General features: G+C 41.7%; 1 protein-coding gene and 1 long non-coding RNA gene across 19 annotated transcripts in view; one reads left to right on the top strand and one right to left on the bottom strand.

Annotated features, from left to right (window-relative positions):
• Positions 1 to 27,565, top strand: part of C4H8orf34 (chromosome 4 C8orf34 homolog) — a 470,609-nt gene that overhangs the window by 362,264 nt on the left and 80,780 nt on the right. The gene's annotated exons all lie outside the window — the stretch shown is intronic.
• On the bottom strand, positions 20,088 to 26,077 carry LOC146403851 (uncharacterized). The gene is made up of 2 exons (XR_014843705.1): positions 22,687 to 26,077; positions 20,088 to 22,408 (listed from the first exon to the last, which is right to left on the bottom strand). It is a non-coding gene; the product is annotated as an uncharacterized LOC146403851 (long non-coding RNA).

Genomic DNA, 27,565 nt, shown 5'->3' with positions numbered 1-27,565 from the left:
ACCAGAATCTCTGTCCCCTCTTCTTTATTAGCTCCAATAGCCATTTTCAGAGGCCAGGGCCAGTAAACAGCTAGAGCCCAGAAAAGGAAAATTTTCCAGGTTGCTTTCCTATATCCTCTTCCACGTGTCACACATGGAATCTGAATCTCTCGACACGCATCTTGGCTTCCGTTTTGCCCCTTGTGCGCATATGTCTCTTAGCACAATTCCAGAGTTGTGCATGGGGTAGGCTTGAAAATGCCCCCCCCCCCCACACACACAAAGGGCTTCTAGAGATATGTTTAAGATGAGGGGAAGATGTTGAGGTCAGCTGGGGACATGTTGAGATTATACTGGGGACATAGCCAAGACTTTGAGCATTGTCACCACAATCAAACAGAGCATAACAGAAATCAGAGCAGTAGATGGCATCACCCAGTGAAAGCATGTGTGGTGGGAACAGAACAAGCCTCAGGAACACACACACTAACACTTAAGGGACTAAAAAAAAGTGATTTCAAGAGGAAAGGTTTTATGTACACTGGACAGAGTGGGTGGCCCACACACTGTTTCTAGGAAGCAGAAGGTCAAAAGCAATGCACTTCAAGATCCCTGGTTCCTGTAAGCACAGCTGGATTTCAGGCAAGAGACAAGCATGGCCCCATGTGTGGGACACCTTTAGTGGTCTAGTTTAATGAGTCTGTAGAAACTTCCTGTGGGTTGATGGAATAAAAAGCAGCTATATGAGAGTGGGAGGGAGGATGGAAGAAACAGAGTTTCCCTTATTTAGGGAACAAAAACTAAGGTGTTACCAATTTGGGGTCTTTTTCGTCAGTGGGTGGAGACCTTTCCCTCGAAAATTCCTCCTTCTTTGCTTAATAGTGATGACAAGAGAACTGAAGTCTTTAGGGAAAGACTTAAGAACCTGCTACAGTGTTTTTATCTCCCTCTTTTCCTTCAGAGTCATTAAGCAGAGGTTTTTAAGTGGATACAAGGAAAACAACCATTGCCTGCTGCTGAACTCCGAGTCTTGTAAGGCCCTCCTTTGAGAGTGGAGGAGTGTCAGTCATCTTTCTTGGTCTTATGCACAGAGCTGTTCACTTGCTGTAAATTGGGGCTTGTCATTTCTGTAAATGCTTTCTGATTTTTTGACTTACTTTTGGCCCACTCACCACTGCTTTTTTTGTTCATTTCTTTTAAATGTCCATGATGACTTCTTGTCTCTTTTGAGTCCTTGATGTTTGTAGAAGCAATCTCTGCAAAGCCAACTTGGGTGGATTTGGATACAAGCAAAAGCTTTGGTTTGGCAACTTTTCTCACTATTTTAATCATTTAATATGTGTCTGAAGATCCCTGAGTGCTTTGTGCAAGATTACAATGGTAATATGACTCAGGTTCTGAAAAATCTAGCAGATACACAGCATTTTTTTCTCAAAAACTGCCTATAGCCAAGGCAAGGGGAGGTGGTGACTGAGCAGTATACACGGCTTCTGGGGGCGGGGAATGGCCAACTGATGGCCTAAAAGCAGAAGTTCTGCAAGAGTTTGCCACCAACTTCCCTGTAGCCCTGCAGTGTCCAGCACAGCACATTACAGCTGTGCCTGAAGGCCCAGTCACAAACCACAGGCATTTGACCGAATGACTCGCCCCAAATTTACCCCGGGCTCCTGAGTGAAAGGGGAACTGTTGCACTGGTGGAAATTTTATGACCATATTTTGCAAAACATTTTTAGGTAAAGATCATGAGCGTGTACAGGAAAAATTCCTTAGAGCGTAATGAGGATCATATGATCAGTGGCTTAAACTGAGCTGTGGAAAGATGTGTTTCATTGTGGAAAACAAATATGCATGTGTCTTAAGTTATGAGTCAGGTTTTAGCATCTTTTATAGACTTACTGTTTGCACTTGCCGTTCAATAGCTTTCGCTGGGTCTGTGAGAGAGGTTAGCGTCGCTTACCGGATATAGTTCTCTCCTCTTCTTCCTGGCATGTGGAAAGATGTCCTTGCCCCCGGCAGTTAGGCAGGGTTGTGTGACTAACTGACCAGCAGGCCAGCAGTGGGAGTGCTGCTTCCCAGCCCAAAGCATTCGTAGAGGTGCGAGTTCTCCATACTCTTTTTTTCTTCCTCCTCCCTGCTTCTGTGATTTTGGATGTTATAAACTCAGACAGCAGAGTCTAAAGATGTTTGCATTCATGACTATGTGCAGAGTTCCTGCTGATTTGTAATAACAGGAAATATGAGTGAGTAATAAATCTTTATTCAGCCAGGGAAGTTAGGGGTTTATTTATTCCTATAGCACAGTATGCCTCATTTAGAATAACACTAGATCACCTTTTCTCCTTGCCAAAGATGATAGCTTCGAAATATGCAATTCTAGGTCATACTAACTTAGCGTTTGTAGGCATTCCTGAACTTTGAGCAAGTATATCTGACCGTGGTCCTTTTAAAGAAATGACCAGTTAGTTGGACATTGAGAAAAGCTGATTGTAACTACATATACTCATAAAATAGATTAAAATGTCTATCTAAAATAGGCTTACCTTGACTCATTCTGATACTTTCAAAAGTGATTTCAAAGGATTTAGCGCTTGTACAGATAACCATATTTCCAAGACAGTCATGTCATTTCATTTAGGATTACATGTCATAAATCTTTCAACGATTTGGGGTTTAAATGATTCTAGAATGTCAAGATAGCATCAAATTTCACCTGGAAAATAAGGGAGTTGGCTTCCCAAGGCTATGAGGTTTACCATAGAGTAAAGAGGATATTACATTTCCGTAGGTAGATCCAAGCCATAGAACACCAGGTTTTATGGAACTGAGTGTATAATTCCATATGTAGTATTGATACATTTTTAACACCTTTCTCTCTTTGATTTGTTATACTCCAGAGACAGAATTGTCTGCTTTGGAAAATTCTTTTGATACCGACAGTCATAAACGTCATTGGAAAATTGTTTACACAGGAAATCTTTGCCAAGAACAGCCAGATTTAAACATAGCCTTCATATTGGAAGGAATATTATTATGCCAAAACATAGTCATGTTGAAGGGAAAAGGCAAGGATAGTGTATTGTAGTAATAAGGCCATATGGTTTGTTCAGAAACGGGTGATTGAACGCGTGCTGTACTCCCCTGAAGCAGTGTAGATTTTAGTGCGGTAACTAACCTCTCTGAGTGTCAGTGCAATAATGCTGTTGTTGCTGCTGCCGCTGCCTCTGCCGCTATGGCTAAAATGCTAAGCAGGGCCCACTGCTGTACCTCGGTGCCTTATTTGATCCTCCCTACAGCTCAGCAAGGCTTCGAGAAACTTAAGACCACATCTCCTCTTTTGCCATCAATGTGGAACAGAGGATCAGTCCCAGAGTGTCTTAGTTCAGTGCTGTTCATTACTTTGCTAGAGGGCTTGTTAATCTATGAAATAGTTATAGCTGTACTTAGATAAGTTTGGGAGATATATACAATGCATCTAATATCCGAACTTAATGAGAGAGACTGTTTCTTCTGTCTTAGTCAGGGCTGCCATTAAGCCAATATAGACTGGGTGGCTTAACCAACAGAAATTTATCTTCTCACAATTCTAGAGGCTGGACATCCAAGATCAGGGTGCCCACATGGTCTGATGCTGGTGAGGGCTTTTCTCCTGCCTGTGGACCACACCTTTCCACTATGTCCTGTGAAGGAGAGAGAGAGAGGGAGAGAGAGTTTCTGTCTCCCCTCCTCTTCTTACAAGGACACTAAGTCCCTCATAGGGGCCCCACATCCTGGTCTCATCAAAATCAAATCACCTCCCAAAGTCCCTACCTCCAAGGACCATCACATTGGAAGGTAAGGTGTCAGTTTGACATATGAATTTGGGGGACATATAAACATTCAGTCCGCAACAGATAAGCAAAGTGCTAAATAGTTATCATTACCATTTTTGATAGTAGTGGTATGACTCTTATTTATCTTCTTAAGAAATGACTATAGAAATGTAGGTGTCAGCTTTCTGGGTCTTCAGCAAGGGTCTAACAGTTGGACCTGGGCATTTTAACATATATTAGAAAATTGGAATTCAGTTTCAGTGCCATGTTTTTCAAAATAATCTATTGGACTCTACACCCCATTGTCATCCAGAGCAGCTAAACTCCTGAAACAACCTAAGATTGCAGTCTGCAGGTCCAACTTAACTCAATAAGGATTGAATTGTACTTACTTTTCAGACCCAAGTCATTCTCAACATTGACTATACCAAGCATTCCCACTGTGGCACCACAGGTTAAAGATTCGGGGTTGCCACAGCTGTGGTGTAGGTTGCAGCTTCAGCTCGGATTCGATTCCTGGCCTGGGAAATTTCATGTGCCTTGGGTGTGGCCTAAAAAGGAAAAAAAAAAAATTAACTATACCAACTAATCACTTGGAAAGATTTTTTTAGACACTCAGGGTTGGGATCCAATCCCAGAGCAATTAATCAGGATGTGTAGGGGTGCAGCCCAGGCATGCATGCTTATGAATGTCCTCCCATGATTTGTCTACACAGCCAGACTGAGAAGTACAACCAGAAGTACTGTTAGCAGTGATTATTAAAGAGATGGGGAAACTCCATTTTCTTTTTAAGCAAAAAGTTAACCATACCTATAATTTTCTTCATGAAACAGATTGTAGTTACACATTTTAAGGTGATCTCTCATTAAATTAATTTTCTTGTGGTTAGTAAGATGTGTCGAGGGCTTGTCATTCTATGTTTTATCATCTCCTCTCATCTTCATAGCAGCCCTGAGATGTTGCTATGCTCATCCCCATTTTCTAGATGAGAAAAATGAGACAGGGAAACGTGAGTTCATTCATCTGGGATGATACAGGAGTTTGAGGGCAGATCAATGAACCTTGATGCTAGGCTCCACCAGGTCGGGGGTATAAGCCTCCCAGGCTTTATTGTAACTTCATCAAGTTTATTCATGGAAAGGTTGATTATGAAAAATAACCCCTGAGAAGACATCTTGCTGCCATTCATGGGGGTTACATTTCTAGCCTGTCACCCCGGCCTTGAATCATGTGTAACCATGAGCAGATGCTCTCAGCCATCTTGAAACCAAGGCCCCCTAAAATCAAGTTCCTTTGCCACATTTTGATTAACCTGTCTATCCTAAACGTTATTCCCATTCTTGTCCAATACGTGTACCCCTCAAGATTGAGGGGTGTCGAAAAAACCTAGCAAGACTCTCTGGGGGCTTCCCACGTACAAAGGGCTTTCCCTGTCCCCATTTCTTGTTTGTAGGAAAAAGGTTTCTGCCTCCTAGACCTTCACTGAGTTGCAAAGGGCAGATTCAAATCATTTCAAGTTAGGGGAGTGAGTTAAGGCAGAAGTAATGGAAAGGCAGTCAAGAAAAAACTGTGCAGTGATGGTGCAGGGTCCTGGTTCTTCCCCAAAAGATAGACAGAGCAATCTGATATGGATCTGTGAGCTCTTCCACAGGAACTGAGACCCACTCAGGTGGAGGATGGTAACTTTGGGCTGAGCACAAGCCTATGGACCCCACACTGGTTAGAGCCAGAAGGCTGATGATTGAGATTCCTGGACCACCATCAACCAATCAGAGGAGGGTCCCACACCCTGCAGCCCTCCCCTCAAATTTTGCCTATAAAATTCTTCCTTGAAAACCATTGGGAAATTTGGGTCTTTTGAGCATGAACCCCACCCCCCTGTCTGCCCCATCCCCCCCTTATCTGGTCATGGCCCTGCAATAAGCCCTTCTCTGCTGCAAACTTTGACATTTCAAGTTTGGCCTTATGGTGCCTCGGGTACACAAACTTGTGTTCAACAGCAATTTGGCTCTGATAAACTTCTCTAGTGGTGGGGTGTAACTCATATTTGTACCCCTAGGGGTGACCCTGTGTTTGCACATAGTAGATCCCCTAAAAAATAAATAGATGTACAGTAAAAAGAACCAGGTGCCTTGGGGATTTTCCTAAGCTTGACTCTTCTTTGAGGAAACAAGGAGTTTCACCTCCCTGGAAAAAATGTTACTTCACGGTCCCACCTTGAAATCCAGCAGTGAGGCTCCAGGCAATATCTGACGGCTTGTACTGGAAACACTGATGACAAGAACTAACAAAGGAATATTAATAATGATGTTAACACTCTGGTTATTAGTTCAAAACCAATAGCATTAAACCAAAGAACCAGAACAACAAGAGGTGTCACTGTTTGCTGATGGGGTGAGGCTGCTGATGAGGCAGCAAGAAGAGAAGCAGGTTGTGATGTTAGGAGAACTGCTCCCGTGTTTATAAGTAGATGAGTCCATCCAGGCCTCCTGAACCCTGAGCCTGTAAACATTGTAGCCTGAGGCATTTTGCTTTGTAACATACGTCGGGGAGAGGCTTAATTTTTTTGATGTGTTCCGTAATAAGACTAGCTCCCCATACTGAGTCCTTGCTGTGGGTGAGCCAAACTTTGTATGGAGTGTCTTCCATGTATTGACTCACTTATTTCCTCTCAGCAAATCCATCAGTTGATAACATCCTCGCTTGATGAATGAGGGATGGAGATTTAATGTTCTCAGTAATCATTCAAGCCAAGAAGCGGTGGAGCCGGGATTCGAACCCTGGTTGTCTGATGTATGAAACCAAGGATGTGACCATTGTAGTCTGTCCCCTTCAAGAGTGCGTGGATGTGCATTGGCAAGACTACAAAGAGGAAGTGATCAGGAGGATGGCAAACCACGGAGTGACCCCAGTTTTCCCATAAACCTCCCCCCCAACCCCTACCCCCTGTTTGGAAAGAGCCTGCGACACCACTTTTCCCTTTGATTGATGAGGCTGAGTAGTGTGGGCTTCAAAGTAAATATTTACAGTTGTTCTCTGGTCTTGAAAGAGAAGAGAGATTTCTTGGTCCTCTCCTGTTCCTTAGTTCAAATTTTTGGACAGACTTTGGCCACGCCCACGACATGCAGAAATTCCGAGGTCAGGGAACAAATACAGCAGAGTAGCATAAACTTTTGCTTTTGAGAATATCTTACTGCTTTTTGAAAAATACTCTTTTGCCTTTCTTCTGCAAGAAAAGATTTAAATGGAGTTATACGTGTAAAATTTCTTTCTTTCTTTTGTCTTTTTAGGGCCCACACCTGTGGCATATGGAGGTTCCCAGGCTAGGGGTCCAATCGGAGCTGTAGCTGCCAGCCTACGCCAGAGCCACAGTAACACGGGATCTGAACCACTATGCAACCTACACCACAGCTCATGGCAACGCGGGATCTTTAACCCGGGATGTGAGGCCAGGGATCAACAAACCCGAGTCCTCATGGATGCTAGTCGGGTTTGTTAACAGCTGAGCCACGACAGGAACTCCATTATTTTTTTGTCTTTTTTAATTTTTTAAAAATTTTTTGTTGTTTTTTTAAAAATTTCTTTAACTTTGTTTCTACTGTCAAACCTGTGAGTAATTTGTGCAGAGGCTAAAAGCCCTTCCAGGGGAGGGCATCTATGCTTACTGTTTTGTTCCTGGTGTCCAGAATATACTTATGACTTTTTTTGAAGCGTTAATATTTTCTAAGAAAATAAGAACTTCTTATGGAGTTAATTTTGCTATGGAGCCCCAGAAATAATTCTTTCCATTAAGGCTAATCCAACCATGGTATACCTAAGACTTCAGCTGGAATCAGGACTAAGGTCCTTCTGTTATAATTAATTGAACATAGGGTCTAGAAGCAATCAAGCTAGAGCAGGGAATTGATGGTTAGGCAAGTCTGAAGCAGTGACAACACTGAATCCTTAACCCACTGAGCCACCAGGGAACTCCTGGACAAACTTTGAATATGTGTACAGTGTCAGGAGGGCCAAGGTTGGACAGGTGCTCAGTGGTAGGCGGAGGAAGAAAGGTGTGGTGGGTACCTCCCTGCAGGCCAGAGGGCCAAACTCTTGGCCGCACAATGAAAGCAAAGGATTTCCCATTTGGAACCGGAGCTGGGCAGCTTGGAGCTTTGATCCGTCTGGAGAAAGTGATGATGGTTAATCCTGGCACACCTCCCTATTTGGTACCTCATTCCCTGACAGTCCTGCTTGCCTCTCTCCAGTCACGCCTCATTTTTTTTTTCTTGAAAATTGTGGTAAAATACTCACGAGGTTTTGTTTCCACGTAGAAGTTACTGCTGCCTTAGGAAGGACCTTTAATTGTGAGGGAGAGGGAATAACATCCTGAATCAGCATCTGCCGTTCCACTCTGTTGTCCATTCCCTGCTCTGGGATGAGCATCTTTGGCTGAGGCAGAGTGAGCTTATAGGGTTGCCCTTTGATTATTTTCTGAAATTGCATTTCAACAGAACAGATCATCTTTAGGGAGAAAAAAGAAAAAAAAAAAAAAAAAAAAAAAAAAAGAGCCTGGTATGTTCTGATCACAGATACATGGGAAAGGCACCAAACTTGCTTTCACTGCAAGTGAAAGGTCTTCCTCTGCCAAGATGATTGGTTCCAAAAGTAGGTTCACTGTTGCCTGCCAGGGTTCCTCCTATGAGCTAACGGAAGGCAAAGCTACACATGTATGGCATCGGCTCCGCATCTCTGCGTTGAAATCTCATGGAGAGGCGTGTGAGGGGATGAAAAGGAATGGGGCAGCTTGAGTTGCTCTGAACTTACGGGAGGACACTTGCCATGAAAATAAAACCAGATCCTCACTGAGAGTCCAAGTCGTTCATCAAATTCCCTTCCTGTTTTTCCTTTTCATGACTTGGTTTTGTTTGCCTGATCTTTTGACTTCATGGTTCTTGTGGAATCGGAAGTCAGGCAACGCCACAGAAGAAAGTGAACTGTGCTTGTGGTGTTGCTGCCCGAGCCAAACCCAAGAAACACTGGAAATATCCACTGCCAGCCTGAGTCTGTGAGATTTCCAGCCCGATAGCCAGACCAAAATGGTTTGGAGTGATGTGTGGGCCTCCTTGGTATGAACCTTTGCAGGATTTGTGTTTATTATTTCACTCATCTGTCAGGACATTGATCTTTGGGGTTAGCCTTTCTTTTTGCAGAACCATTAAGTAAATACACTCCCAATAATCCAAAAGATCTGGCTTTACAGGGTGTGAAATAATATACTAATTCTTTCTCTTCCAGCAGATGTCCAAGTTTAGTCATAACCAGCCTGCATTTGAGATTCTGCCTTTGTTTAAGACCCTTATGCTGCTGTACATGTTAGGGTCATATTCAGTGGGGGTAGAAGTTTGTGTTTAGCAACCTGATCTCCCCAGTAAAAGGACTTGATTTGTGGTATACGCCTGCCATGTAGTCTCCCTCACGATGGCTGAGTCCAAGCACCAGTGTGTCATCACTGGCCATGCAGTTGGGAAGAGATGCATAGCGTCCGTGACTATTGAAAAAGCTAATAAAAGGCTTCCAATCTGGGGCAGTGAAAGTGGACCATTTGAGGAGTTCCCATCATGGCTCAGCAGTAGTGAACCCAACTAGTATCCATGAGGATGTGGATTTGAACCCTGGCCTCGCTCAGTGGGTTGAGAATCCAGAGTTGTCATCAGCTGTAGTGTAGGTTGCAGACATGGCTCGGATCCCAAGTTGCTGTGGCTGTGACTGTGGCTGTGGCTATGGCTGGCAGCTGTAGCTCTGATTTGACCCCTCGCCTGGGAACTTCCATATGCCATCGGTGCGGCCCCAAAAAGGCAAAAAAAAAAAAAAGAGAGAGAGAGAGAGAGAGAGAGAGAGAAAGAAAGTGAACCATTTGAGGTTAAACTGAGGCTGACCTCAGACATGCTCCTTGGCCTGGGGGCTAGCAGACAGTAACTCTTAGATGAGGACATAACTCCTCTGGTTACAAGTGTGCTCTACACCCCAAATTCAGGGCCAAACCTTGCCCTGAGAGGCATTTGTCTGTAGTATATGAGCTTAACTATTTCAGTCCTATTAGCCATGAGCCTACAACCCACCCGTTGCCATCTGAGGTGGCTCCAAGTGGGAGAGAGGATCCCCCAGCCTGACTCTTAGTGGCAGTTCTCATCACTGCCCTCCTGAGCCAGGCGGTATTCCAGGCTCTTGATGGGCATTATCGCTGAACCTCTTTCCACCATATAAAGATGATCTGCACTTTACGAGGGAAAGCTCAACCCAGAGAAATTAAGTTGCCCAAGTTTACATTGATAGTTAGAACAGAGCTGGGATTTGCAACCTGTTCTCTGAAGTCAGAGCCTCTCAGTCTCCTTCTAAGATGGTGTCTCTTGCATATTTTTTGTACAAGGGGCTCCTTTAATGCAGATAGGCCAGGAAGAAAAATGCCAGTCCTTGCAATGGATCTGGCAGCCTTTTTCAAAGTAATCAAGACCAGAGGAGAGGAATTCATAGAATTTTCAAGCAGTTGGGGCTGTTCATGGGAGGCCTTGGACCCTGATGCTCTGAAGACTCAGAGCCCCTTTCCTGGGGCTGGAAGCTGGCTTGTGTTATAGACATTGTCCCCAGCCTGAGGCTCATGGTCACAGTCCATGACATGAGAAGGATACTGCACATTCAAGCTGGGGTCAAATTCTGTGTCTGAAAAGTATAGTGTCGACTGTGAAAATGCACAACCTAAAAGCTGAATGTTCTGTTTTATCGGTGGACATTCTGAGGACTTCAAGCCTGGACACAGCATCTCAGACAACACTGAGAAACTGTTACAGAGAGGCAGTGAAGGAAGCCAGGCTCTAGAGAAGTTTTTGCAACCAAAGACCAGGTAGTCCGAACATCAAAGATTGCTGCTAAAGAAAACCAGACATCTCAAGTTAAGGAATTTAGCACTATGTATGGGAAGATACAAAGTCTGGGCTTGTTGAAATCATTCCTGTAAAATGGACTTCAGGTACCTGGGACCAGTAACCTGTGTTTTCTCCTCCTGAGTCAGGGTGTACCCTTTGGGGATGGGATGGAGGGGGTGGCTGCAGCAGTTGACCACTAGATGGCAGGCATCTTGTTTCCATCCTGAGTTTCCTCAGGGCTCACCATTTGAGGGTGGCTGTAATGTGGTGGCTTGATGGCTGCCACATCCCTTGTCTGCTGATATGGCAGGCTGCATTCTTAGTTCACAACAGTAATGCCTTAGAGATGATGAACGAATTTAATGCTGAGGGGAGGAGGGCCCTTGAGTCCTCAGCCCCACAGGGAGTGCTCAGTTCATGGAGTGCCTCTGACTCTCTATGAGCCTCCAATTACTAATGTTGCATCGAGTGGTGACTCAATGCCGTTACCTAAAGCCAATCAATTATAACCTCAGCCACATCATTTGTTCAACTACCATTTATTAGAGATCAGTCTACCTGGCATGGGGGAAGGGGCTTATTTTTGTGGTCACATTGTTTGAAGGACAGCTAATGAAACTCTTGTTTTACTGATCATAATCTAGTAAATGTGAGCAGAAAAGATCAGGACAAAGAGTCCACCTTGGAGCCTGGACTTAGTGCTGTTGCTAACTTGTGTTGTTTTGGACAAGTTACATAGCTTCTCTGAGTTTTCACTTCAGCTTTAAAATAGGATTAGTATTGCAATGAGATCCTGGGGACTATGTCTGTTCACTTATGATGGACCATGATAACGTGAGGAAAAAGAATATACATGTATGTGTACAGGTGTATTGGTCTCATGCTGTACAGTAGAAAATTGACAGAACACTGTAAACTGGCTATAATGAAAAAAAAATAAAAGTCATTATATAGAAAAAAAATTTACAAATAGGATTAGTACTACATCTGAAGATAATCTAATGAGACTCAAATTAGTTATTATACATGCAAATGCTTTGAAAATAATTCATAGCTATGAAACAAATGAAAACTGACAGATATATATTGAATACATGGTGGGTTCCTGTAGAATATGAAGAGTTATGTCATAGTCTCTGACATCAAGGACCTTACAATTTAGTTACCAAGAAATGGTACGAACATTTAAAAGGTTAAACAATACAAGTGATAGATAATATACAAACTCCAGAAATGCCACACAGTAGTTCGCGATTAATCTCCAAATGAATGCCTCTGTCACTTGTCATAGGAGCTTAGAAAGAAGACAAAACAACTGATGAGTGATATGTAATCTGTTTTGGAAGAGGAATAACTTAACAGGTGAGAGAGAGAGGGAGGGAGAGAGAGAAAGAAAAGAGAGAGCGAGAGTGTTTGATGCGTCAAGGACAAGCTGGAATGGATAGACAGGTGTATGAGACCAATCTTTGTTTCCCCCAAATCTGTAGGCTGACACTCTAACCCCGATGTGACCATGTTGGAGATTAGAACCTCTAAGAAGGTGATTAATGTTAAATAAGATCGCGAAGGTAGTGCCCTGATTCCATAGAACTGGTGTCCTTGTAAAGGGGGGGGGGTTGTGGGGAGGAAATCCCAGGGGTAGGTCTTTCTTTCTCTCAGGAGGCCCCAAGAAGGCAGCCATGTGCAGGTCAGGAAGAGGGCTCTCACCAAAAATGGAACCTGCAGGACTTAATCTTGGACTTCGTAGTATCCAGAACTGCAGGAAAGCAGATGTCTGTTAAGTTACCCTGTCTGTGGCATCTTGTTATGGCAGCCTAAGTGGGCTAGGACCATGGGAACTGCAGAAATAAGAACAAGGAGGAAGGGGGCTACATGGTACTCTTTAAAAGATTTTTTTTTTTTAATGAATATTTTTGCCAGGAAATGGAGAACCTTGGAGTTTAATGTTTGGAAAATTATAGACTAAAAAGGACATGGAGTAAACCAGGGTAGGTTGAAAGTGAGTTTGAATGCCACTAGGAAGTTCACACTTTATCCTGTAGCAAACATGAATGCACCTTAAATTTTTGAAGAGGACAGTATGTTCAGTAGTAAAGCAGCACTTTAGGAAGAATGAGCCTACGGGAGTAAGAAGGATGAATTTTAAAGAGTAGAGAGACAAGGTAGAAGACTTTTGTAATAATTCTTTTAGAGTTTAATGCTAAGTAAAAGATCATTTTTAATCTATAGCAAAAGAGTTTTGTAATTAATCGCATTCCTGTATTGCTGCCAAAACACTCAGCAAAGACAGCACTTGGTTCCATCTTCTCATTTATTTGCTTCTCTTACTTTATTATATGGCTTATCTGTTTTTAAATACAGATTATTGTGCTATCAGAAAGTAGAGCGGTTCCTATGGAAATATTTGTAAGCAGAAATGGTGTAAAGTGAAGAAGCAATTAATTTAGGATACTTCTTGCTCACAGATGCACAGAATAAATCAAGACAGAGCACAGACACTCGCAGACACAGGTCATAGCTGTGGAGGCTGGATGCTGAGATGCTGAGGGTATCAGGGCAGAGCTTTGGCGGTGCCACTCTCACTGCTTGGGGTGTGGCCACTTCTATAAAGACTCACTCACTGCAAAGTAAATGCTGAGCACTGTTTTCATGCATTATTATTATTTTTTGGTGGGAGGGGGAGCCAAAGTTCTTAGATTATCTTGTTTAGTGAAAATAGGTACTAATGTAGGTCTTTTGTAAATGTGAAGTGGCTAAAACAAAGTTTCAAAACACGGCTATACCTGTAACTCTGTTTATTAAATCTGAGCACGTAGGTATTAAAACCTGCTAAATGTCAAGCTCTGTTCTAGGTGAACAAGACAAAGTTTCCCTGCTTCTCTGAGCGCACTCTCTAGAAAGAGAGACAGACACTACATTGAACAAAAAAGGGAGTCAGTCACATATTGGAGGTTGTGTAGCATACAGTATCTGTTACACATATCAAGGATATACTAAAGAGCTCTTCCATAAGCTCCATGAAAAAAGAAAAATTAGAGTAAGATAAGTGAGTTTAGATAGTGTCAGAGAAGAGTGGTTGGCAATTTTATTTTTATTTTATTTTATTTTTTGTCTTTTTAGGGCCTCACACGTGGCAAATGGAAGTTCTCAGGGTAGGGTCGAATCAGAGCTGTAGCCGCTGGCCTACACCACAGCCACAGCAATGCGGGATCTGAGCCATGTCTGCAACCTACACCACGGCTCATGGCAACACCAGATCCTTAACCCACTGAGCAAGGCCAGGGATTGAACCTGCATCCTTATGGATGCTAGTCAGATTTGTTACCGCTGAGCCACAGTGGGAACCCCTGGAGATGGCAGTTTTAAATATGATGGTCAGGGTAAGCCTAACTGAAAAGGCAACATCTAAGCAAAGTCGTGTACTTGCATCTCATATTGTAAGTCAATATGAACATTCTTTTTAAAGAAGAAATGTTCTAAATAATACACAAAAAGAAAATTTTAGTAGTCAAGCATGCAATGATCAAGGCTTAGGCCAGTATTCTAGCGGTGGGGAAAAGAGATCAATGTAAGAGAAATTGTTAAAAATAATTGATAGCTAAATAACTCACTCACCCTTTTTACTCTTCATGTTTAGAAAGGGGAGTGGGGTTTCAGATTTTGATGCGTGGAAGACTTACTGCATCATTAAAAGAGGTAGGGCTTTCTCTGAATGATGGTCGTGCACTTGTAAAATAGGTGACACTTTCTGAAAGCAAACCAAGAGGACAAGAAAGCAATAGACAGCGACAGAAAGAAAAGAAAAATTATATAAAAGGAAATCCTATGTGCTGTGAAAACGTAAAACAGTTACTTCCCTAAACCAGTCTTTGAAGAGTATCTGCCAAACATTCTGAAATTCAGATGAATTGAGGAAGGTTGGTGAAAAAGCCAAAGCAAATGAGTATCTTCACATCCTGAATGAGGTATCGAATTCTCCAAAAGTCACAGAGACTCCTAAGGGAGTGTGGTGGGCTGCAGCAATAAACATCCCTGTGGGATGGAGGCTTCTTTGAAATCTGGGCTCCTCAGTGGCAGAAATCCTCTGGATATGAAATAAAGTTAAGAAGAAAGCAGAAAATACTTGTTCCTGATTAAAGCTGAGTTAAAGCATAAGTTAAACAAATTTAATAACCTATCAGAAGATGAACAAGGTGCTTAATTTTGAGCGACACTAACCTGTCTAATGATCTATTCACCTGAGGAGTGTACCCCCAGGGCATAGGATAAAAAAGGTGCAATGAGTATGTGTGTAAGATAATACATCTCACTTAAAAATTGCTGACAGCCTCGGATCACTTCTACTACTCTGTAAACTATTCCTGAATTAATTGTAGAAATACAACTATACTCATTCAAAAATGAGGAATAGAACATCTGCTTGTGTCTAATGTGGGGACCAGGGACCAGATTTACCCTCCCACCAAAATACATGACATAATGTCTTTCACATTGTTAAATATTAGGCAATGAAAGATAAGGGGGAGACATTTCATAATGACGAAAGGGTCAATTCATTAAGAGGACCTAACAATGCTAAATGTTTGAGGAATCTGTTATTATAATGAGATTATTATATATATAATATATATAATTATATAATAATAATATAATGTTTTCATTATAACTTCCAAAAACATCAAGCAAAAAAAAAGAGAAGGTTTTCAGTCAATAGTTTTTGACTACTTTGTCAGTCCTCCCCATTTTCTTCTTTCCTTCTGGGACTCAGATGATATGAATGTTAGATCTTTTGTTTTAGCACCGCAGCTCCTGGAGCACTGTTCGATACTTTTTCAATTTTAACTCCTTGTTCAAATTGGGTAATTTCTACTCCATCTTCCAGTTCTCTGTTCTTTCTTTTGCTTTCTCCATTCTGCTTTTGAGCCTATTCACTGAGCTTTTAATTTTGGGTACTATATTCTCTAATTCTAAACTGTCCATTTGATTGACCCTTAAATTATAGAAAGAAGTTTACGTGTTATATCACTACATATGCACACACGTTACTGTAAGTAATTCTGACACAGTGATTCTCAAAGTGTGATCCCCGACTAACAGGGATGCCTCCTGGGAACTTGTTGGACATTCACATCTCAGGCTGCACTCCAGACCTATGCAGTCAGGAGTGTTGAGGTTGGAGTCCAGAGATTTTGTATTTTAACAAGCCTTCCAGTGATTCTGATTGAAGCTAAAGTTTGAGTCCATTCTTTTGGAAATTAATTTTTAGTATCTTCTTTCATATTTCCTCCTACTCTTCCCAACACACACCAAGACGTGGCACACATGTACACACACAAAATGTCATGACTTACGTGGTGTCTGCTTGATTGCTGGAATTAGGACACAGGACATAGCACACAGGCCCTGCTAGAATCAGGACACAGGATAGCTAGGATAAGCTTCTTAATGGGACCAGAAACTGGTCGGGTGCACGTATAATGAGTAGTGACAAATAAGAGGGCTTTAATCGCTCGCTCACCTACGCTATGTAGTGCCACTCATACTATTAACGATATTGGGGTTTTTGAAGGGGCTGAATAAAAATTGCCCCTCTTCCTCTGGCTTCTTCCTGATCCCAGGCTCTGTGTGATTTGGGAAATATGACAAGAGCAAAGAAAGCACCAAAATTGACTTTACAAAGACCTAGCCTACTGAGTGCAAAAATTTGCTTGTTCATGTCCTACCCTCTCATATAGACCTTGGCACTGCCCACCCAATGAAAGTTCCAATACACAGAGCTGGCCCACTCTGCAGCCCTCTGGCTCCTACAGATCCTGGTGAGGAAGGAAGAGAAAAGGCACCCAATGGCCATGCTGGGAATTGTTGCTAGGTCAGCCCATCCCACATGAGCACAGCAGAGGCTGTTTGCCACTGTTGCCCAGTTCCTAGGTGACAGCACATCACAGCATGGGCAGCAGTAGCAAGTGGGGCAAAGATCCTGGGCTGTTTAGGGAACACCCACATCATGGGAACCAAAACAGCCTGGACAGCAATGATGAGAATTGCTAACACACATTGATAACTTACTATAGTAGACCTCTCTTCTTTGTGATTGATATATATTTACCTTTTTGAGACTTATTTTTTTAAAAATTAGGTGAGGGTATCATTAAACCCATTTTCCAGATGGGGAGACTAATACTAGAAAGTTAGAAATGGTTCCTGCACAGGGTTGAAAGTGGAGCTGTTGAAGAGAATCCAGTAGTTTATCCTTTCATGGCAAATTGAATGTTATAAATCTGCTTACATAAATCACAGAAACCAAACGATCAAAATAAGAGTATCTTATTAAGGCCAAGTGGCAGTTGGAAAAATCTGACCCAATTTGATGGAGGAAATATTAGCAACTTGAATCAGAGTAGCATAAGTTTTTGCCTTTGAGAATATTTTATTGTTTATGTTTTCTTTTTTCTTCTTTTTAAGGTAATTTCTGTGGCATATAGAAATTCCCTGGGCTAGGAGTTGAAATCAGAGCTGCAGCTTCAGGCCTCGGCACAGCCACACCTATGCCTTGCAACAAGGCCAAATCCTTAACCGACTGAGCAAGGCCAGGGATCGAACCCAAATCCTCACAGACACTGTGTTGGGTTCTTAACCCACTGAGCCACAACAGGAACTCCTGCTTCTAGATGTTTTTTTGCCTTTCTTCCCCATGGACAGATTTAAATGATGAGATATAAGTGTAAGATGTCTTTATTTTATTTCTCCTGTCAAACCCGTGAGTAATTTGTGCAGAGACTGGAAGCCCTTTGAAGGGAGAGCATCTGCATTCATTTTTGTGTTTCTGGTGTTTAAAATATACTTAATGATTTTTTTGAAGTGTTAATATTTTCTAAGAAAATAAGAACATCTTAGGGAGTTAATTTTCATAAGGAGCCCCAGAAATCATTGTTTTCTCCAGTAAGTCCAATCCAACCACAGTACACTTAAAACTTCTGCTGGAATCAGGGCTAAGGCCCTTCTGGTACAATTAATTGAATACAGTGCCTGAGGCTTCAGACTTACCTAACCATCAAGTCCCTTTATTGCGCTAGCTTTATTGCTTCTAGAACAACTGTCTCTATGTGTTCTCCCACTGGGAGTGCTCTCACATAATTTAGCTCTCCCTTCCCAGAACTACAAGTGCTGAAAACTGGAAACGATCTTGTCTGGGGCATGTGAATATATATGCTCATGAGAAATCAACCGAGCTGGGAATATCAACTCAAGCTGTAACTTTAAATCCACTGTGTGCTAAGAAAAACAAAGCTCCATGGTGGGGTGAAGGCTACATATGCTAATAGAACCATTGTTTCCCTCAATTTTTGATTCTTGTCCAAGCAAACCCACTCTTTTCTAATATATTATGTTGTCATAAGACATGTACAACATTACAATCTGGGACATCTCTAAGTGTCTTTAGGGTATTCTTTGTTTCTCTGTCAAATTCTTGGCTTTTTCCTAGAAGTCAGGTGGATATAAATACCTAAAGCAGAGCTCCTTGGGAAATCTCTGCATGACCAGTCTTGTGGGAAAGTTCAGAACCAGGTAGTATTAAAGAAATTATGATAATTCTCCTCAGATGCCCTTTATTTATTTATTTATTTTTTGGTCTTTTTGCTATTTCTTTGGCCGCTCTCGCGGCATGTGGAGATTCCCAGGCTAGGGGTCTAATTGGAGCTGTAGCCACCAGCCTACACCAGAGCCACAACAACACAGGATCCGAGCCGCGTCTGCAACCTACACCACAGCTCACGGCAACGCCGGATCGTTAACCCACTGAGCAAGGGCAGCGACCGAACCCGCAACCTTATGGTTCCTAGTCAGATTCGTTAACCACTGCACCACGATGGGAGCTCCTCAGATGCCCTTTAAACCAGCCAGCCTCCTGGCCTCCTGGAATATGAGAGGAATGGGATATATGTCTTAGCTTTCTGTTTTTTGTTGTTGTTTCGTTTTGTTTTGTTTTGTTTTTTTATGTTTTTTAGGGATGCAAGTGCAGCATGTGGAAGCTCCCAGGCTCTGGGTTGAATCAGAACTAGAGCTGCCAGCCTACATCACAGCCACAGCAACATGGGATGTGAGCCACATCTATGACCTACACCACAGCCACAGCAACACCAGATCCTTAACCCACTGAACGAGGCCAGGGATCAAACCTGCATCCTCATGGATACTAGTTGGATCTGTTTCCACTGCACCACAGGAGGAACTCCCCTGTCCTAGCTTTCTTACAGCTGGGTCTATAACTCTAGTTCTAGAAACACAGGATGTGTGTGTGTGTGGGGGGGTATTCAGGAAGCAAAGTAACTTTGGCACTAACCTCTCCTCTTAGCTTCTCTATGCTGTCATCCAATGAACTTTGTATATATATATAGTTTTGTCAGCAAATACATAGCTTAACTCTGAAAGTGCTACTGAACTGAACTTGGGTCCACACGCCTGCCATGTAGTAAAGCCAATTTACTGACAATGGGTTACAGTAAAGCCTTTATTTGCAGGGCACCAAGCAAGGAGAATGGGCAACTCATGCTTAAAAGACCCCAAGTCCCCATGGCTTTCAGGGAAGTGCTTTTAAAGGTATCATTGACCTTGATGGCTACAGGGGACATGGCTTTCTTCTGACTGGTTGATGGTGAGGTAGCTAGCTAGTGTTGCAGGAATCTTAATCATCAACCTTCTGATTCCAACCAGTCTAGGGTCTAGTGTTTGTGGGGGATGTCCTGCTTCCTGAAGAACAACTCAAAGATAAGTGTCGGATTGTAGGGATATCCTTTGAGAAGGAATTAGGACTCTTCTGTTGTCAACCTATTGTCATTACTTTTCTTGTTTAACCATTTTTCCTTTGTTTCTGCATTCCCTACATCCCTAACCACCTAATTAGTAACTCTTTGTACAAGGCTCTTTGGACTCAGGGCAGGCCTAGGAGACTTAAGCCTTTTTCTACAAACAACAAAATGGGGGGATGGAGGGAGGTAGGGGCAGGGAGGTGCTTTGGTCCTGGGGAGGGGGGGACCTGCAGGGGCCTGCATGTTTTTATACATTCTCTTGTTTTGTTTCTAAAAATTCAGTTATGTGGGGGTTTAGACGAAATTTTAATGTCTACAATCCCAGATTAGAGGTTTCATTTTAGGCAGATAAGTTTCAACATTGCTTGGCATTGCACCCATACATTTACTCTTTCCACCACAGTGTTAGTATTATAAGAAACTTTATTTTATCTCAAAGTAGGAAAATGAATTTTTTTTTTTTTTTTTGGCATGCCCATGGCGTGTGGAAGTTCCCCGGCCAGGGAGCAAATCTGTGCCACAGCAGCAACCACTGCAGTGACAATGCTGGGTCCTTAACTCATTGTACCACAAGGGAACTACAGAAATGTCTTTTTTTTTTTTTTTTTAAACCAGAACTTAATTATGGAAGATGAGTTCACAGATGCACAGAATCAGAATGTGCCTTCTTATCAGGCAAAAAATTCACTTTATCTCCCTTAGTGTCTTAAAGGTAACCTATCTGCTGCCAGTGTAAGTGCAAAGCTTATGCGAGCCCCAAGTTAAAAGAAAAGACAAATTCTACTACTGACCTGGTCTTTTACAGATATACTTAAACAAGTTAGGGAAATTAAAAAAAAAAGACCTAACAGTAATCCAAGAACCCTGGAATTTGGAAATTCTCAGATGACTGCAACTGTGAGCCTTTGGCCAGCTCTTATAGCTTAGCAGCCAACTCTGATTGCACCAGCGAAACATCTATATATCTGACCCTATTCTCTTGTCCCCTGCAGCCAGTTGGTCAGAAAATTCTAATTAACTCTTTAACATAGCTTTTCCCCTTCCATCCAAACAAACACCACCTCAGTCCACACCTTCCCATCTCTTTTCTGGGCTGTGTCCATGGTCTACTTCTATTAGTGCTGATCTAACTCCTCTTTCATGGAGTTGCCAGTAACTTTTCCTCAAAAAACAAACACAAATGTTACCAAATGCAAATTCCTATTCCTGACATACAATGAGGCCAAATGTCTAGTTTGGAGCAGAGAACAGTTTTTGGCAGGGCTGAGCAAACAAGGATGGCTCAGGTGACTCAGGTGAGTGACGAGGATTGTAGGGTATGTGATCAGCTTGTGAATGTGTCTCTGATTGGTTGATGGGGTGGTTAACATTATCAATCCTAAGATGCCAGTAAGTCTGAGGGCTTCTGATCATCAAGTAGTTAATTTCTTCCATTTGCTGGTTGTTTTAGCATCCGTAAAACAACTCAGAAAATGTGCATCAGATACTATTATCTGGGTGCTTCAGAGAGGAGCTAGAGAAGAGAACGTGGGGGAAGCCCCAGAGGGGCCTGCTCAGTTATATGAAAACTAACCATGTTACTTTAAGACACACTCCTAGCAACCTGTTGTCAATGCCTGTTGTGCATCTCAAGTTTAGGAGCTCCTCTGTCTCCAGAGGCAGAGTGGATGTGCTTTGACTGTGACTCACAGCCTGGGATACCTTTCTGGAATGTCAGTTCAGCCAAAATTCAGAGTAAATAGGAATATACAAGTGTCACAACCTTCTTAACTGTTTTGCTTTTAGTTCTATTAATGCCTTCTTGTTTTGACTAAAGAATTGGAATTTTTTTTAAGAATGGTGTTTGTTTGTTTGTTTGTTTGTTTCTTGGCTGCACCCATGGCATGTGGAAGTTCCCAGGCCAGGGATCAAACCCACAGCACAGCAGTGACAAAGCTGAATCTTTAACCTGCTGAGCCACAAGGGAACTCCAAGAATAGTAGTATTCTTTTTGTCAGTGGGGGTTTTGAGTGGAAGATGGTGTAATAAATTCAGCCAAAATTCAGAACACATTGGCTGCCTCTTGTGCATCAGGTGGAGTGAATTTTCCTCAATAAATTATGATTTCACATGTTATCAAATTAAAAACCATAAAAAATTAAAACAGCTGAAATGGATGATTCTAGATAAACTTGACTTTTTCATTGAGAAGCTGTCAGCTATGCTCTGACTCCCGCAGGAACCGAAGTACCTTCCTCTAGTATTAGCAATACTTTGGAAAATTATAAAAACTCAAATTCCTACAAGTTCCTCAAAATAGACTCCACTGTCATCTAACAGCTTTACGCTGTTGTGCACATGTAAGGCAGAGTCTTTCACAATGACGAGGTTGTGAACTCTGCTTTTCAGGTCCTTGCCCTTCTCATTCTTGAACATTCGTTTCATCTATCATTTCCATGGGAATTTATTTGAATTCCCTAAATCGAATGAGCTGCTTGCTTTTTGTCTCATAGAAAAAAATTCAGTCACAATTTCTCTGCAAATTCGAGTCGGGAAGAATTGTGACCGACCTGAAGTGGGGGAGGCTGGAGATCACTGGTATCCTTTACAATGAACTTTCCTAGGTTATCTGTGCTTGTCTTTGAGCCATTTAAGCTTCATCATAATGCAGTGACTCTTTTCAGGAAATACAAACAAATGGGGTCCTTGTGGAAGGCAGTTAACTATTGCCCTGTGGATAGTCCAGCATTGCACGGATTTGTAGACTTGTTTTAGCATTCCTTATTGCCTATATTTGTATTTGCTTAAATTATGCTCTGAACTGATTGTAACATCTTACTAATTCCCTTATTAATTAATACATTTGATAAGACCTTTTACATTGGTTCCTTTTACATTCTTGGGAATCAAGCTTTTATCTTTTAAAAAACACTGGGAGTTCCCGTCGTGGCGCAGTGGTTAACGAATCCGACTAGGAACCATGAGGTTGCGGGTTCGATCCCTGCCCTTGCTCAGTGGGTCAAGGTTCCGGCGTTGCCGTGAGCTGTGGTGTAGGTCACAGACGCGGCTCGGATCCTGCGTTGCTGTGGCTCTGGCGTAGGCTGGCAGCTACAGCTCCAATTTGACCCCCAGCCCGGGAACCTCCATATGCCGCAGGAGCGGCCCAAGAAATGGCAAAAAGACAAAAAAAAAAAAAAAAAAAAAAACACTGTTGTACACCCATAAATGAAAGAAAATTTATTAAGTAAATTAAAAAGAATAGATAAAGCTGATCCAGGCTTTATGACTATTTAAGATTTAAAACAAAACACTATCCTTTAACATAAATATACCTTAGTAATATAATTATCATCACTTACATTAAATTGCAGTTTCCTGGAGTTGGGGGGTGACATGACTACTACTTAATACATGTTAAACAAATACAAAGAATAAATGTCTCATTTTTGTGCTTTCAGATGCGACCTGAAATATGGAGAGTCAGTAACGCAATTGCATCCCCTTTTTTTGGGGGAGAGCCAAACCGGCAGCATATGGAAGTTCCCAGGTTGGGGGTTGAAATGGAGCTGCAGCAGCCAGACTACACCACAGATCACAGCAACGCTGGATCCTTAACCCGCTGAGCAAGGCCAGGGGTCGAACCCTCATCCTCATGGATCCTAGTTAGGTTCATTACTGTTGCGCCATAATGAGAGCTCCTGTGTGTCACATTTTTAAAAGTACAGACCCCTTCGGAGACTCTGTTGGAAGGGTAAAACTTTACCATATGTGTGGACAAACACAATGTAATTATAAGGGAGCCGAATTTGCCTCCTCAAAACATGTACCTTTGGCGTAAGGATTGTTTAGGCTGGTTGTTTAAGAAACAGCAGACATGGGAGGAGCTCCGAAAACCAAAACCAAATATAAGTCGTCCTTCTTTAGAACATTTACAGTCTAAGGCAAATCTCTGATTATAAGGGTGTCTCCCTTCTTGTAACCAAGAAGAGGGGAGTGACTTTATCACCAAAAACTCGTATCAACAGAGAAGTCAAGGACTTAAACCTGCCTAACAGCCTTACCCTAGTGCTCTGTCCTTTTCTGGTGGCCTCCAAGAATGGCCTCTCCATTCCCTCAACATCCTCTTTTGACCTCAGCTGAAGGTCGCATTTCAGGGGATGGATGGCTTTGCACGTTTGGGCCAAATACTGTTTTCCCGTGTCTCTCTCATGGTATATAGAAAGTATACATGTTACTAAACTTTGGTTTTCTCCTATTTAATCTGCCTTATATCAATTTGATTATTAGACCAGCTAAAGAAGTGAGAAGGGAAGAAGGAAATTTTTTTTCCTCTCTGACACAATGCATGCCATTTTTAATGATTTAAGGGAATTTCCAAGTTTATTTGGGCCCCATACCCCATCATCCTGTTAAAAACAGCCTGAAATGCTGAATTGTGTAATCTTTGTTGAGTGAGCCACTTTGGAACTCCATATCCTCGGTTTTATCTCTTCAGCTAAGAAAAATAGTTCAACCAAACAAAACAGCATATTCTGTCTCATTTTACAATCGCTCTGTCATAAGAGTCATAACAACAAACAGTCTTTAGTTTATGTCAAGGATGAGCTTTTAAATATTCCTATTCCGAGCCAGTTCCTCTACCATTGCTTAATGACTAAGTATAATTCAAGTATGTGGATAAACACAATACATGCAGAATGCGGATGTCATAAAATGGGGAAGAGCTAGAACTTTTGGAAAGAAGTCACATGCCCTGGTTTGAAGGAACCGAGACATTTGCCTTCTAAAGATGTTTCATTTTTGTAAGAAACACATTTAGGGGTTGATGATGTAAAATTCCTCTTTGAGGGCAAGACAAAATTATTATCTGCCTGTTTGGGCCTGATCCCTCCCCTGGTAGGGTGCATCATGCATCTGTATTATGTGTTAACCAGACCTCCCCAAGGGCAGAAATACTTTCTCTGCCAGAAAGGTCAATTTTTCTTCTTCTGGCACCAGCCAGGTAACTCCTTAGAAGATACCATTGCTTACTTATGGTCTTATTAATGTTACTAGTTGTAGGACTTGTATTCTGCCTATTTGATAAGATTGCTCTTTCTTGTGCGAGATAAAACTCCTATTTTATGGCTAGGCAAGAAAAATTTAAACATAAAAAATTGTCTCTGCCCTTTGGCCTCCTCTCTCCCCCACTGTGCAGGGACCTAACATCCCCCGTGGGCAGAAATACCTGCTCAACCAGAAAAAGCAACATTCTCCAGCGCCTACAAGACAACTCCTTAAAGATAACATTCCTTCTTGATCTTGTAAGGGGCCAAGTGAGCTTTAGCTCTGGATTGTGTAAACTCTCAATAACACGTCATTTAATGTAGAGCCCTCTGTCTCAAAAGACTTAGATAACTGTGCCTTGACCTCTAAGGGGTAGGACAGTCCTTTCTGAGATGCTCTTCCCAGGTTATAATCCTCAAATTTGGCCCAAATCAGATTTTCCATTCCTTTCTTAGATCAACTGATAGTATTACCAAATGTGACTGAACCTTTGATAAAAATAATGACGAGGAGTTCCTGTTAAGGCTCAGTGGGTTATGAACCTGACAGAGTATCCATGAGGATGTAGGTTCAATCTCTGTCCTTGCTCAGTGAGTTAAGGATCTAGCACCTGTGGCTGTGACGTAGGCTGGAAACTGCAGCTCTAATTCAACCCCTGGCTGGGGAACTTCCATATGTGACAGAAGAGACCATAAAAAGAAAAAATAATAATAATGATGATGAGTAGGCAACTTGAAAGGATGGGCCAAATACACTGTTGAAGAAGATCAATGATTGGAAGAGTATAGTTCTAAATATGTGAAGAAGCAACAAGAAGGAACCAGTTCCTGGACCGTAATAGACAGTAAGACAGACAGTCTGGAGGGGCTTTTAGTTACTGTTGACAGGTCCTTGTCCAATAACAGCACATTGAGTGGCCTATAAACAAAATTCTCACGTAACCCTGATACGAGCTTTCTTAGAGCCATGGGACAAACTGGTCATAAAATGCCTCCCAAACCTCGGTAGAAATTAAGACCAAAAGGGAGGGGAGTACAAAATAATGTTACCCAGCATCCCATTCTACAAGAATCAAATCATTAGCCAGAGCAGTTGCTGGCCATGCTCCAAAAGGAATTCAAGGTGAAGTTCAGGATGAAGCATTTTGGGCTCTGGGAAAACTGGCAGAACTGGCCCTTGGATACTTGGATATTTTCAGAAGAAAATTGTATGAACTCAGTTTTCTGCATCTTCTCATATTTAGAAAAAGACAAAAACCAGTAACTAAGATTTCTGTTTCCTGAGAAGAGTAGTAACCTTCTACCAAGTTGCGTGCCTGACTGCATGTTCTCCTTCCCCAAAAGCACAAACATACTGGCCTCTCCTTGTACATCTCTGTAAGTCCTCAGGGTTTTCCGAAAGTCTGTCTCTTGGGTTATAATCCTCAGACTGTCTTGAATAAAATTTCCCACTTCTTTCTTGGTCCTGACCATGTTTTAATTTTTTTATGGACAGGGTTCCATGTACACTGTTGTGGGAAGTTATTTGTTAAAGAAGAAAATAAAAATAAATAAATATAATATTAATTATATATATATATAATTAAAAGAAAAAAAAGAAAAGCTGAGTCACCCAGCCAACTTAGAAACACAGGCTCCGTTCACTATTGTTACCTCAACACGATATTCTTGTTTATAAAAATGAATATTTAACCTCCTAGGGGCTCTCTCAACCAATGTAATTGAATCCTAACCCAAGGCTTAGGTAATCATTGTCCTTATTTTCAAAGAGAATACTTAGGTCTTTTGACATAACGGAAAAGACAATATTCATTCCTTTTTATTGGAAATGAATTTTATACTGTTAACTTCACACATTATTTATAGTCTTCTTACTTTCTATTACCTTTGATTAAGGTGAAATAAATAAATACATACTGAACTTCATCCTGAGCATGGCCCTGTGACATTTTCTGTTTGTGATTAACCTTCATGGTATCTGTGGAGCTGACTAGAAGTAGTTCAAGTAAATGCAACAGCTCTGCTTGTGGAAAAAATCCTGTCCAGGGAGAAAATACCATATTAAGGCATTTCAGAAGTAATATAGTCTGTGGAGTCATCTGTAATTCAAAAATTTGGGTTTTTTTTTCTATGAAATAATATTAACTTAAATATTAGAACTAAATAATCCAGGAGTATCATCTTATTCTCTTATGATAATTTTTTTTCATTTTTCCCCTTTATAGTCTAAATAATATCACAATTTTTTTTTCTGTGAATCTTTTGCTTTAATACATACATATCTGGAGTTCCCATTTTGGCTTAGTGGGTTACAAAGCCATGAGGAAGCAGGTTCGATCCCTGGCCTTGCTCAGTGGGTGAAGGATCTGGTGTTGCCGTGAGCTTTGGTGTAGGTTGCAGACATGGCTCAGATTTGCAGATCTGGTGTTGCTGTGTCTGTGGTGTAGGCCTGCAGCTGCAGCTCTGATTCGTGACTCCTAGCCTGGGAACTTCCATATGCTGCAGATGCAGCCCTAAAAGGCAAATAAATAAATAAGTAAATAAAATGTAAAAAAAAAAAACCCATACATACCTGTAAACAAAAGAGCTATTTATTTTTTAATCTACTTGATATATGACTTTATTCTAATTTTCAAACTACTTTTTAAATTTGTAGGATAGTATGCACCCTTACAGATACAAAAGTAAGATCTTGAGAAGTTAAGTAAACTTTCCTAAGTTGCTAGTAGGTGAATGGCAGAGCCAGATCTCAAATGCGGGTCCGTCTGACCCTAAAACCTGTCCCATTTCCAACATTCATTATACTGCCTCTTGGCAAAATTCCTACATACTTCTGTATAACACATGTAAAGGAAACAGCCTCTAGGCTAAAGGCTCAGTTAAACCTCTCAAAACAAACCAGTCAGGGGAGTGAGTGACAAAATAAAAACAGAAATGTGGTAATGCTTCCCAGGGCTCACAGTGATATTGTGTGGACATGAAGTGATTAAATACCTGCATCCTATAAGAAAGGCTGAATTCACTCCGGGAACACAGGACCATG

The sequence above is a fragment of the Sus scrofa genome, chromosome 4 (assembly GCF_054392235.1).
Source record: "Sus scrofa isolate SSC_HxYL_T2T_F1_AM1 chromosome 4, Sscrofa_HxYL_maternal_Yorkshire_Landrace_v2.0, whole genome shotgun sequence".
In the NCBI taxonomy this organism is placed as follows: domain Eukaryota; kingdom Metazoa; phylum Chordata; class Mammalia; order Artiodactyla; family Suidae; genus Sus; species Sus scrofa.
The sequence above is the reverse complement of the archived record's forward strand: the minus strand, read 5'-3'. Positions and strand labels throughout refer to the sequence as shown.